Raw genomic sequence first — 11,352 nt, 5'->3', positions numbered from 1 at the left:
GAGATTTTTCTAGCTACCAAGGGAGAAGATGAAGTCCAAGGTCAAAGGTCAAACTTTGACCAATAAAAGTCAAAGATATGTATATGTTGACCTTCCCTCGGTCTTCTCAATTTTAACCTCGTTCTTGACCCGTTCTCACAAAAATCTTTATGGTTCAAGAAACTAGACAAAATAAGGAGTCTGTGGAAGGAAATTTGAGATAATTTGGATACTAGAAGCTCAAGAACGGAAATCCCAAATGTCGATGACGAGGTAAGTAGTGACCTTGAACGTTTTGTTAAAAAATACTTGTAGCAATCCATTGGATTTTCCATATGAACCAAGTATGAATTTAGTATATATGAAAGAAAAACAAAAAGAAATGTGAGTTAAGGCCCCGAACTGATCAAAATGCTCAGGATTTAAGTAACGTTAAAATAACCTACTAAATGAACTTTTAGGACGACTTATAAAAATTTGAAAGCCATTGGAACACGTTAAGTAGTAAAACCAAGAATTATTGGTAAAATGACCAAAATGCCCCTAGGACGACTTATTAAAATTCATGGTCTATACGTGCTTCAAATGGTTTCGTACTTTTCATAAGGTCTATTATGTGCTTCAAATGGTTTCGTACTTTTCATAAGGTCTATTATGAAGGACATGAAGATATGTTTGAGGTTTCAAGTTGATTGGAGCAAGTTTGGAACCTAAACCAAGTTAGGACCCAAGAAACACCTAACGGAAACACCACAAGAATCAAGACTCTTCTAAAACTCTCTAAAGAATTCACTATGAATCTATGACCTTTTAGAACAACTCGTGCTAAGATGGGTTCATATGGTTACAAATGTAAGTTACAACTCATGCCTCTAGGAATTACGAACCTTAGAAACTTACAAGATTGAGAACCAAGAACAATATCACACAAGCTTTACAACTACCTAAGTAAGAAGAATGCAAGGTACCACTCCAGGATAAGGGACCAAGGTCCTCAGACACAAAATCTCTACTCATTTTCAAAGTGACCTATGACCTCCCACCAAGCGATGCTTTTTGAGGCCCAAGATTTCTTCTTCTAGGTGGGATGCCCTGCACCATGTTTCCTTTGCAGAATATCATGATTGGCCTCATTTCTCTCACCTAGAAGAGATTCCCTCCGCCATGTTACGGGTACCCAAAAGATTTGCAGGATGTCATTTTCATGTATGTACCGACCTCATGACCGTTATGGTTTATCAAGGGGAGTAGTTTAGGGCCATGATGGAACAAGAAGATAGTAAGTTAGCCTAGCCAAGAATAAAAAACTCCTAAGACCTCCCATGGTACAACGTGCTCATGACTTAGACTACGCTGCTTGGAACGTATGAAGCCTTGAGCGTAGGTGTTTAGACTGTATCATAGGGCAAGCCCTAGATGCAAGATTTGACTACATCTCTTGCAACTTAAGAAGTCTTGGATGTTGGTTTTCAGACTATGCCGTTTGGAATGCATGAAGCCTTGGGCATAGGTTAGCAGACGGTATCGGAAGGCAAGCTCTTAGATGCGGGTTAAGACTACGTCACTTGGAACTTATGAAGCCATGAACGTAGGTTAAGACTGTACTGCTTGGAACGCATGAAGCCTTGGTCAAGGTTGGGAGCGGACTCTGAAGCAGATGCCATAGACAAACCTCACTCGTTGTCATCAACCCATTTGTTGTAAAATGTTTTGTGCCTGTTCCTTATTTTGTGTTTTAAATACTTATGTATAAACTTTATTTTTGATATTATGTAAATATAATTTTTTAAATTCTTTTGTTTATTTCACGAAAAATTTACCCGTCTTTTAGAACCATCGCGACAGCCCGATCCTTATAGAGTGGTATCAGAGCCCAAGGTTTCTCTATGGCCTAGATTAGGAGGACTCCCTACCTAGACCAAGTAAGTATGCCTTTAAACTCTTAACTTCAAGTATGCCTAGAACTTTAAGTTATTGGATGCATGATCATAGGGTTACTATTTAAGATAAGACTTAAGATAACTTAAAAGACCTCAAGGATAAGAGGGTTAGACTTCTAATTTCGGTGACTTATTTCGATGAAACAATATTATTTACTTGTATTGATTTTCAGCAAAAATGGTTAATTTTATCATTTATTAATTTTATTACATACATCCACAAGCATTCAAATAACATACATAAGACTAGAAAATAAAATTTGAATAATTGAGCATACATTAATGTGATGTCTATTTAAGATTAGAAATAAATTATAGAAAACGATCTAGATGTTGGAGGAATTTCGACATTGGAATTTAAAAGTTAATATCAAAATTACTTGTACCTTTCCTTTAATCATTGACTTTATTTTTAATCTTGGAGTTGGATTAATATCTATAAACATGAAAAAAACTAAATATAAAAGTTGGCTATTGTTCTAGGAATTTAATGGGCTAGAAAGAAGTAAAGCTTAGCCAATTTGAAATAGATCCAAAAACGGGAAGAAAATGTTGGGTTTTATGTCATAAAACTCATAGTTTGTAAACAAAAACATATTCTATTTTTAATAAAGTTATTATTGTTGTTTATTCAGTAAACATTGTATTGAATAAAGTGAATTTTACGATTATTAATCTAAATCCAATATACTAAGAACACTCTGGCTATAGTATGATTACTTGAACTATACATAGAGACATAAGAGTGGATCAAGTTCAAGTATATAGTCAAAATGATCTATAGTACAAGGATAAGGCTGAGTACCTTATCCTGGGACACTATGGATGCGGCTCACTTTTGTATATGACATAAACAATGTAATCACTAAATTGTACATGCGGAGACATGTGAGTGGGGGAGTCCTATGCAATGAGTATTGCATAAGATCAGACCATGAAGAAAATCACTCTCATTTTAAAATGTCGTTTACTATTGAGACTGATTTTCTTTTCATTCGATGACCTAGGTAACTCGATTTTAATCCTGAGCTAACCATGAACTCCTTTTTATTTGAAATTATCCTTTGATTTGTATGAGTGAGAGTGGCTCGAGTTCGCCGACTCAATAGGCCTCCCATCTCAGGAGGTAAGACTGAGTGAATGGCTGGGGACGTGGGGTGCAAGATGGAATTTCCTCTTACCCACTTTTAGTGATAGAAGAGAGGTAGTTCCCTTAAGTATTGACTCCAGGTTTTGAACAAGGGGCCCCACCCTCTCATTGGCCTGAGAGGGATTCGGTTTACTGGTTGGACCACAAATCAATTGTTCATTAGAGGATCAATGAGACATAAGAAACAAGAAGTAACTTCAGGGGTAAAACGGTAGATTGACCCAACTCTAGTTACGAACAACCTATGAAGGATCGACTTACTAATCATGGTTATATCAAATGGACAAAAATATATCTATAGTGAGGGGAGTACAACTACTACGCTATAGTGGAGTGTCCAAGTAGTTAACGAATGTTGGCTAATAAGGTTAATGAGTTTGACCGGTTAATCTTGGATCGTTGGAGCCCATGATCTATAGGTCCATTAGGTCCCTCTGCTAGCTCATATAAGACTAAACCATAAAATAGTGTGAGAGTAAGTTCGAAGTGTTCGAATTCAAATTAAGGAATATGCGCTACATATATACGATTATTTAACCGCATTTTTGTTTTATTTATGAATTAAACAAAAAGAGAGAATCTGAGATATTTAAATATCTTAATCAAATATGCGTCAGAATTGATGGAGATTGATATTTGAATTAATATCTAATTAAATAGCTTAATTATCATTTGATATTACTTTAATTTAAAATTAATTATTGAAATTAATTGTTGAATCAAAATAAAGAAAGTCAAAATGTTGACTTCATTTAATGAAAAAATCCATGTTTGAGTTAGTGAAATTTTGAGGTTTCAAAATTTGGTTTAACCAAACTTGCATGCTTGCAAAATAAACTCCACCAACTTTAGTGGAATTTTGAGTATCAAAATTTTGTTAACTCAAACTTGCATGCATGCCACATAATCCCAAATATTTGAGTGAAATTTTGAGTGTTAAAATTTGGTGATCTCAAATTTGCATGAACATGCAAACATGACTCTTTAAATAGAGAAATCAAGGTACATGGAACGAAGAAACCTTGAGAAAAACCTCTCACAAACTCACTCTTCATATATACTAAATCCCTCCCAAGTGTAGTCACTCATCGGATTTCACAATTTCATTCTAAGGCTAGAGAATAGTGGAGAAGACACTAGTTGTGGTTCGTAAGGAAAAAGAAATTTGAACAACAAAAGGTTAGTACTCAAAGACCTTGAGTTTAAATACTTATGAACATGCTAGTTATTTACTATAATTGATGTTCTAAGAGTGTCTAAGATCCAAATTGCTTTCGCATGTGTTATATTAACTCCATCAGGTTGAAGAGGGGAATGAAGCATTCCTTATAAGAATGTGGAAATCTCTTCTTAATAGACGCGTTTTAAAACTTTTAGACATACGACGATACGTAACTAGCAAAAAACAAACAATATCTGCTAGTAATTGGAGAGGGGAACCAAGCATTTCTTTTAAGGTTGTGGATACCTCATCCTAGTAGACATATTATAAAATCGTGAGGCTGATGATGATACGTAATTAGCAAAAGTAGACAATATCTAATAGAGGTGGGCTTGGTTTGTAACAAATTGTATTAGAGCTAGTCATCAGGTGGTGTGCCAACGAGGTTGCTGGGAACACAATGTTGTGGATTGAAAAATCCCACATCGGTTGGGGAAGGGATGAAATATTTCTTATAAGCATGTGGAAATCTCTTACTATTATACGTGTTTTAAAACCGTGAGGTTGACGATGATATATAATGAGTCAAAGTAGACAATATCTAGGCTAATACTCATAGTTTGTTGGAATAGTTCAGTTGGTTAGAGCGTATAATGTTAACGATAAAGTTGGGGAGGTTCAAGCTCTCTTTTTAGCAATGGTAATGAATCATTCCATTTTAGTATGTGGAAAAATTTAACCCTTTAACCAAAGTGGACAATGTCATATAATTATGGAGGTTCATGATTCCAAACATTGTTATATAGTCTTAATCTAGCCACCCTAATAATAATGTTGAGTTCTTTTTAGGGGTACCTTCGATACAAAAACATAATGTAAAAAATATTTTCGCATAAAGCATTTACATCATACATATTCTAGTCACTCTAGGTTCCTAAAAAACTAGGGTCGTTACATATAATCTACACTTGAACTTTCTATAACCTTGAGAAAAATTTGTGGCAAGTAGGTTACTTATTTAGTTGCACTATATATTACTTTTCCTTTCTGGGGGATCACTAATTGTTAGTTAAGGTCATAGAGGAGGGTCGTCTCGAGCAATCAGTTCCATGTGTTATGACTTGTTGTCCTTAGTTTTCAAATCTCGTTCCAATTTTTATCATTTTTTTCTTTGCCACATCAGTTCTATGTGTTACGAGTTTTTGTTCTTATTTTTCGAATCTTGTTCCATTTTTATCAAATTTTTTCTTTGTCAGTACGTGTCATGAAAAATGATTTTAAGCCTTGAGTCCATGTTCATGGATTCTTGAGCCATCAACAAAATCACTGTAAAATATCGACATCCGATTCCTAGGCTAGACCATATGCTTGATGAATTGCATGGCTCATATCTATTTACAAAGATTGATTTGAAATCTGGATATCATTAAATTAGAAGGCATATACGAGATGAATGAAAAAGAGCATTCAAAACTAAGGCTGGATTGTATGAATGACTTGTTATGCCTTTTGGGTTAACTAATGCTCCTAGTACATTTATCTTAATGAATCGCGTTTTGATAGAGTATTTAGGAAAGCATGGAAAGAGAAAACTTTATGCTCATTGCTGTCAAGCTAAAGAAATCCTTAATTTCAAGGAAAAGGATTGTAGATAGAATTTTGAAACTTACCCCTAATTTGAGCCCAAAATAAATTTTCTTGAATTTGGCTTGTTCTTGAGGTTATTTCTCTTCGTTGTCATCTATTGAAACATTCCTTGGAGGTGCAATTGGGATCGTCCTTGCTTGACGTATTCTCGTGTATCGACGAATTGGATTGGGGGAATGATTTCTTGGCACTTTCAGCATTGTAAGAACAAGTTTGAAGAGAAATGATGTAGAATTGCTCTTGAATTTTGAAGAAATCTCAAAGAAGGAGACCCAAAATCTAAATGCTTATTGCCTACTATTGGGAGCTCGATTGTTGTTCCAAACTATTGCCTAAACTTTCAACTTTACAGGGGAAGCTAAAACTGACATTGAGAGCTTCAGAATCACTGTGATATTGAGATTAAACTTTCTAGATAATCCGTAAAAAATATCTACACTGGTCAGAGGACACATATTTTATCCCTTTTTATTCATGGTTCTTATAACCAACTACTCTATTTTTCTATTAAACAATATCGTCACAGCATACATGACATTACTGCTATGCATGAAATAATTCATTTACAACATTTCATAAATGATGCTATGGACTTAAATGTTCATAATGAACTCATTAAAAGAATATTGTTGTGAACAACATAGTGGAAAACAGATAACATTAGTTTAAATAAAAATAAAACAATGCCCTGATTTAACCTAAGGATCACTAAAAATAACATGAATGCAACTACCCTAACTTTGGTTTCTTGGCCTTGAACCCAACGTTGACGTTCGTAAATAGGTATCTTACCTTTACTTTAAAATAAGAGTAGCATGTGGTTTGAGTACTTTAATAAATACTCAGTAAGTAATCCCACTATTAGGGTCGGAATATGAATCACGTGTAATATAGTGGGACCTATTCTTTCATAAATACATTGTGGCATGGGCTTGGGCTTTGCTTTTTAGTCCAAGAAGAGTTGAATATGTTGTACTTCCCTACACACAACTCATGAATGTGCACATTGATCACCAGGTGGGTTGGTATAAGAGTACTCTATGGGTTTGCCTCGTCGAGCTTGTGCACACTCACACTACCAAATACCATGAAGGGAAAAGACCAGCATAATATCATAAGGAACATAAATATTATAAGGTATGTGTTTGTACTAATCATAATGGGGAAGTATCTCGATGCACCTCCCATATAAAATGCATGAGATCCCTAACATTAAAACACGACATAACGTTCCTATGAGACATACATACTTGATTCTTGTCATATTGTTCATGATTAACAATACATGGTTTTTCTAATGTTTCATAGGCATAGGGTGTACGAAACATAATATAGAAGTATCTCGATGCACGTGGTATACAAAATGCATGAGGTCCCATAACATCAAAGCATGACATATATTCATGGCGCTAGTCATACCTCCAATCTATTCCTAGCATAGTGTTCCTATGAGATATAAATACTTGATTCATTTCATATTTTTAGTAATTAACAATACATGATTTTCTAATGTCTCATAGTCCTAGAATAGTGTATATGATATCATAGCGTAACTTGTATGCAACATATCGTATATCATATCATATACATTACATAGTATATGTCATACAATCATAAAACACGACATGTGCAGCGGCCAGAGGTAGCGATGTCCATTCCCCGTCATCATCCCCACCATCTATTTCATTCTCAATTTCCATGAAATTCTCTATTTATTTGTGTGGGGATCACGGTAAGGGATTCATGGTAAGGAAGTGGCAGGGATCGGATTCCCCATAGATAATTTTAGTGGGTTTTAAATTCAAGAGTCAGTCTTGGAGTAAAAGGCCAAAAGTTTTGAAGATGAAAGGCCAAGAATCTTTATAGGAATAATGACTTTTTAAGGGTTACGAATAGTGACATTGTTATGTCTATATTTAGTTTTAGAAAACCTTATAAATACATGTGTTATCTTTGTCTCCTTTTATCGTTAGTGTGTGTGGGACTTATTTCACAAATTTATGAGTTTTCGTTAACAAAATTATATCAAGCCAATGGCGAATGTGGGTCAAATGCCGCTACCGCGACTAGTGAAGACAAACTACGAGAATTGGAGCATTCATATGAAAGCTTTTCTCGGTTCTCAAGATGCATGGGAGGTGGTCGAAGAAGGGTTAGAAGAACCAAAAGATGCCACGGGTTATAGAGCGACACAAAACAAGACGCTAAAAGAGGTGCAATCAAAGGATAAGACGACACTATACATGTTGTTTCGAGCCGTTGACGAGTCGGGCTTTGAGAAGCTTGCCAATGCAACTACTTCAAAAGAACGTCAGAAACTTTAGAAAAAGTGTTCAAAGAAATTGACCGAGTCAAGCAAGTCGTTTCCAAACTCTTCGTGGCAAGTTGGAGAGCATGAAGATGAAGGAGTCAGAGAGTGTATCTGACTATATCACGCATGTACAAACAGTGGTAAACCAACTCAATCGAAATGGAGAAATGTTAGCCAAGACGCAGGTTATGGAGAAGATTTTAAGGTCATTAACCAAGAACTTTGAGAATGTTGTATGCGCGATAGAAGAGTCAAAGGACCTGACAACATTAACAGTCGACGAGCTAGCCGGTTTTCTCGAGACACACGAGCAACGTAAGAAGAAGAAGAAGGAAACACTTGATCAAGCACTTCAAACCAAGGCGTCAATCAAAGATTAAAAGGTACTCTACTCTCAAAATTTTGAAGGTAGAGGTTTTGACCGTGAAATTAGTAAAAATGGTCATGGTGCTCAAGGAAGTAGTCATGAAGGATAATATAAGAAGGGACAGCCGAGCCAAGCAAATTGGCATGGAAGAGGTGCAATCGAGGAAGAGGCGGCCGATCAATTTATTCCAACATTCAGTGCTACAAATGTCACAAATATGCATTATGCAAACAATTGTAACTCCGACAAATGTTACAATTGTGGTAGAGGGGCATTTTGCAAAATATTGTCGAGCCGATAAAAAGGTGAAAAAAACAATGAACCTAGCCTTGGTGACACAACAAACGAAGGACTTAGGTCTTCTCTTGATGGCTCAAAATGAAGATCTGAAAGCGTAAGAACATGATGTTGAAAAAGACGATGGCCGTAGTTGTGAGGCGGTGGAAACCGTTGGAAATGAGGGGATACACAGCGAATTCGGCAAAATCGCAATATTGGAGATGAGAAAATCGAAGAAGGAATCTGGATTTAACACGCGATCGGAAAACAAGCCAAAGAAACTTCCGGATCATCAAAAGGAGAATAGAGATTTAGAGCAACAACCAAAATCTGCCGTGGATAAATCTATGGAGAAGTCTTAGTTGCAGACGTTGAAATTGCTGAACGAGCGCATTTTGAAGGAGAAAGTAGAGATTGAAAAAGAAAAGAGAGCTTTTAGAAATGAAGATTGAAATCTTAGAGAAGGAAGGGCTGAGCTGAGTGAGAGTTCTTTCTATTTCAAACTAGAGAAGGAAGAGAATGGGAAAGTAATTTCTAAGCTTGTGAAAAGAATTGAAGAAGTATGGAGAAAGAGAGGAAAGCTACTGATAAGTCGTGGGTTCAAAACAAGAGGTGCGTGCTGGAAAGTGAAATTCTTTACATTGAAGTGTGGCACCAAACAGATCGAGTTGAACATCCTTCTAGTCAAACTTGGTTAGACGTGGGCATGGGTCGGAAGAGCTATCGCGTGTCGCATATCAAGTGGAGCCGCGTCACTTTACAACGCGCCTGACGCGTTATTCCACCTAATCATCAATACGTGTCCCTCAGCCTGTCTGACATGCTTTCCCTCCAGCAAGTTGACACATGACACGTTTTCCCTCCCGCAAGTTGACACGTGGCCGCTTTCTCTCCCGCAAGTTGACATGTAACACGCTTTCCCTCCCACAAGTTGACATGTGGCCGCTTTCCCTCCTTCAAGTTGACACATGACTTGCTGGCTATCTGACGCGCTTTCCATCCCACAAGTTCACACGTGGAAAATTTTCTCTCCTGACAATGCGCCTGATGAATTATTCCACCCAATCGTCAATACGTGTCTCTCAGGCTGTCAGACACGCTTTCCCTCCCGCAAGTTGACACGTGGCTTGCCAAAAAATTTTCTCTTATGAGAGTCGCAATACTGAATCTGATCTGCAAAATGAGTAAATTTATCTCCTTGTTCATGAAAAGACTCTGAAAAATCCTCGAATTTCATCTTTCGTAAAAGAACATATGGAACGCCCAAAATAAGTTCATTTACTTCCTTCTTGTTCCTGAGAGGCTGAAAGGACTCTCAGAAATCCTCGAATTTCATCCTTCATTGAAGAAGGACTCAGATCTAAAGAAAACTTGTGAACGGCCGTATCATCGGTTTAAAGTTCGTACTGTTGTAACACCGTATCATGAAAAGATATTATTAAGAATTAATAAAACTTGGCCTATGTAATTGTCGAACCTACGACCTCCACGTTTTTAACACGACAATCTTACAACTAAGCTAATAGGGCATAAGTTTTATGCATATTATAGATCATTAGCTCCTAATCCAGCCAATCGAGTTTCGTTTACATAACTTTATGCATAATAAACTTAAAAAAGTCATTATCTTCTAAAGTTCGTAGTGCTTTAACTCGTATCATGAAAAAGATATAGTTAAAAATGAATGAAATTGGCCCATGGAAGTGTCAAACCTACGAGCTTCGCGTTATTAGCACGACGCTCTAACCAACTGAGCTAATAGGCCATAGATTTTCTCTCTTGACAATGCGCCTGACGCGTTAGTCCACCCAATCATCAATACGTGTCCCTCAGGCTGTCTGACACGCTTTCCCTCCCGCAAGTTGACACGTGGCTTGCCGACGGTCTCACGCGCTTTCCTTCCCACAAGTTGACACGTGGCTTGCCGAAAAATTTTCTCTCATGAGCGTCGCAATACTGAATCTGGCCTTCAAAGTGAGTTCATTTACCTCCTTGTTCTTGAAAGGACTCTAAGAAATCCTCGAATTTCATCTTTCGTAAAAGAACATATCGAACGCCCAAAATAAGTTCATTTACCTCCTTCTTGTTCCTGAAAGGACTCTCAGAAATCCTCAATTTTCATCCTTCATTGAAGAACATATCGAACGACTCAGATCTAAAGAAAAATTGTGAACAACCGTATCATTGGTTTAAAGTTCGTACTGTTGTAACCCCGTATCATGAAAAGATATTATTAAGAATTAATAAAACTTGGCCTATGTTATTGTCGAACCTAAGACCTTCACGTTTTTTACACTACAATCTTACAACTGAGCTAATTTGGGCATAGATTTTATGCACATTATAGATCGTTAGCTCCTAATAAAAAAAATCGAGTTTCTTTTACACAACTTTATGCAGAATAAACTTAAAAAAGTCATTATCTTACAACTTAGCAATTTGGCATAGGTTAAGCAAAATATCTATGTTAGTGGTAACTCATGTGGATCGAGCTGTTGATGAACAGGTGTTATAGAA

The 11,352-nt window shown here is 36.6% G+C and overlaps 1 non-coding gene across 1 annotated transcript; it reads right to left on the bottom strand.

Annotated features, from left to right (window-relative positions):
* Positions 1–10,526: 10,526 nt before the first annotated feature.
* TRNAI-AAU lies at positions 10,527–10,600 on the bottom strand. Its single transcript has one exon. It is a non-coding gene; the product is annotated as a tRNA-Ile (tRNA).
* Positions 10,601–11,352: the final 752 nt, after the last annotated feature.

Source organism: Cucurbita maxima, unplaced genomic scaffold, assembly GCF_002738345.1.
Source record: "Cucurbita maxima cultivar Rimu unplaced genomic scaffold, Cmax_1.0 Cma_Scf00173, whole genome shotgun sequence".
Lineage (NCBI taxonomy): Eukaryota > Viridiplantae > Streptophyta > Magnoliopsida > Cucurbitales > Cucurbitaceae > Cucurbita > Cucurbita maxima.
The sequence above is the reverse complement of the archived record's forward strand: the minus strand, read 5'-3'. Positions and strand labels throughout refer to the sequence as shown.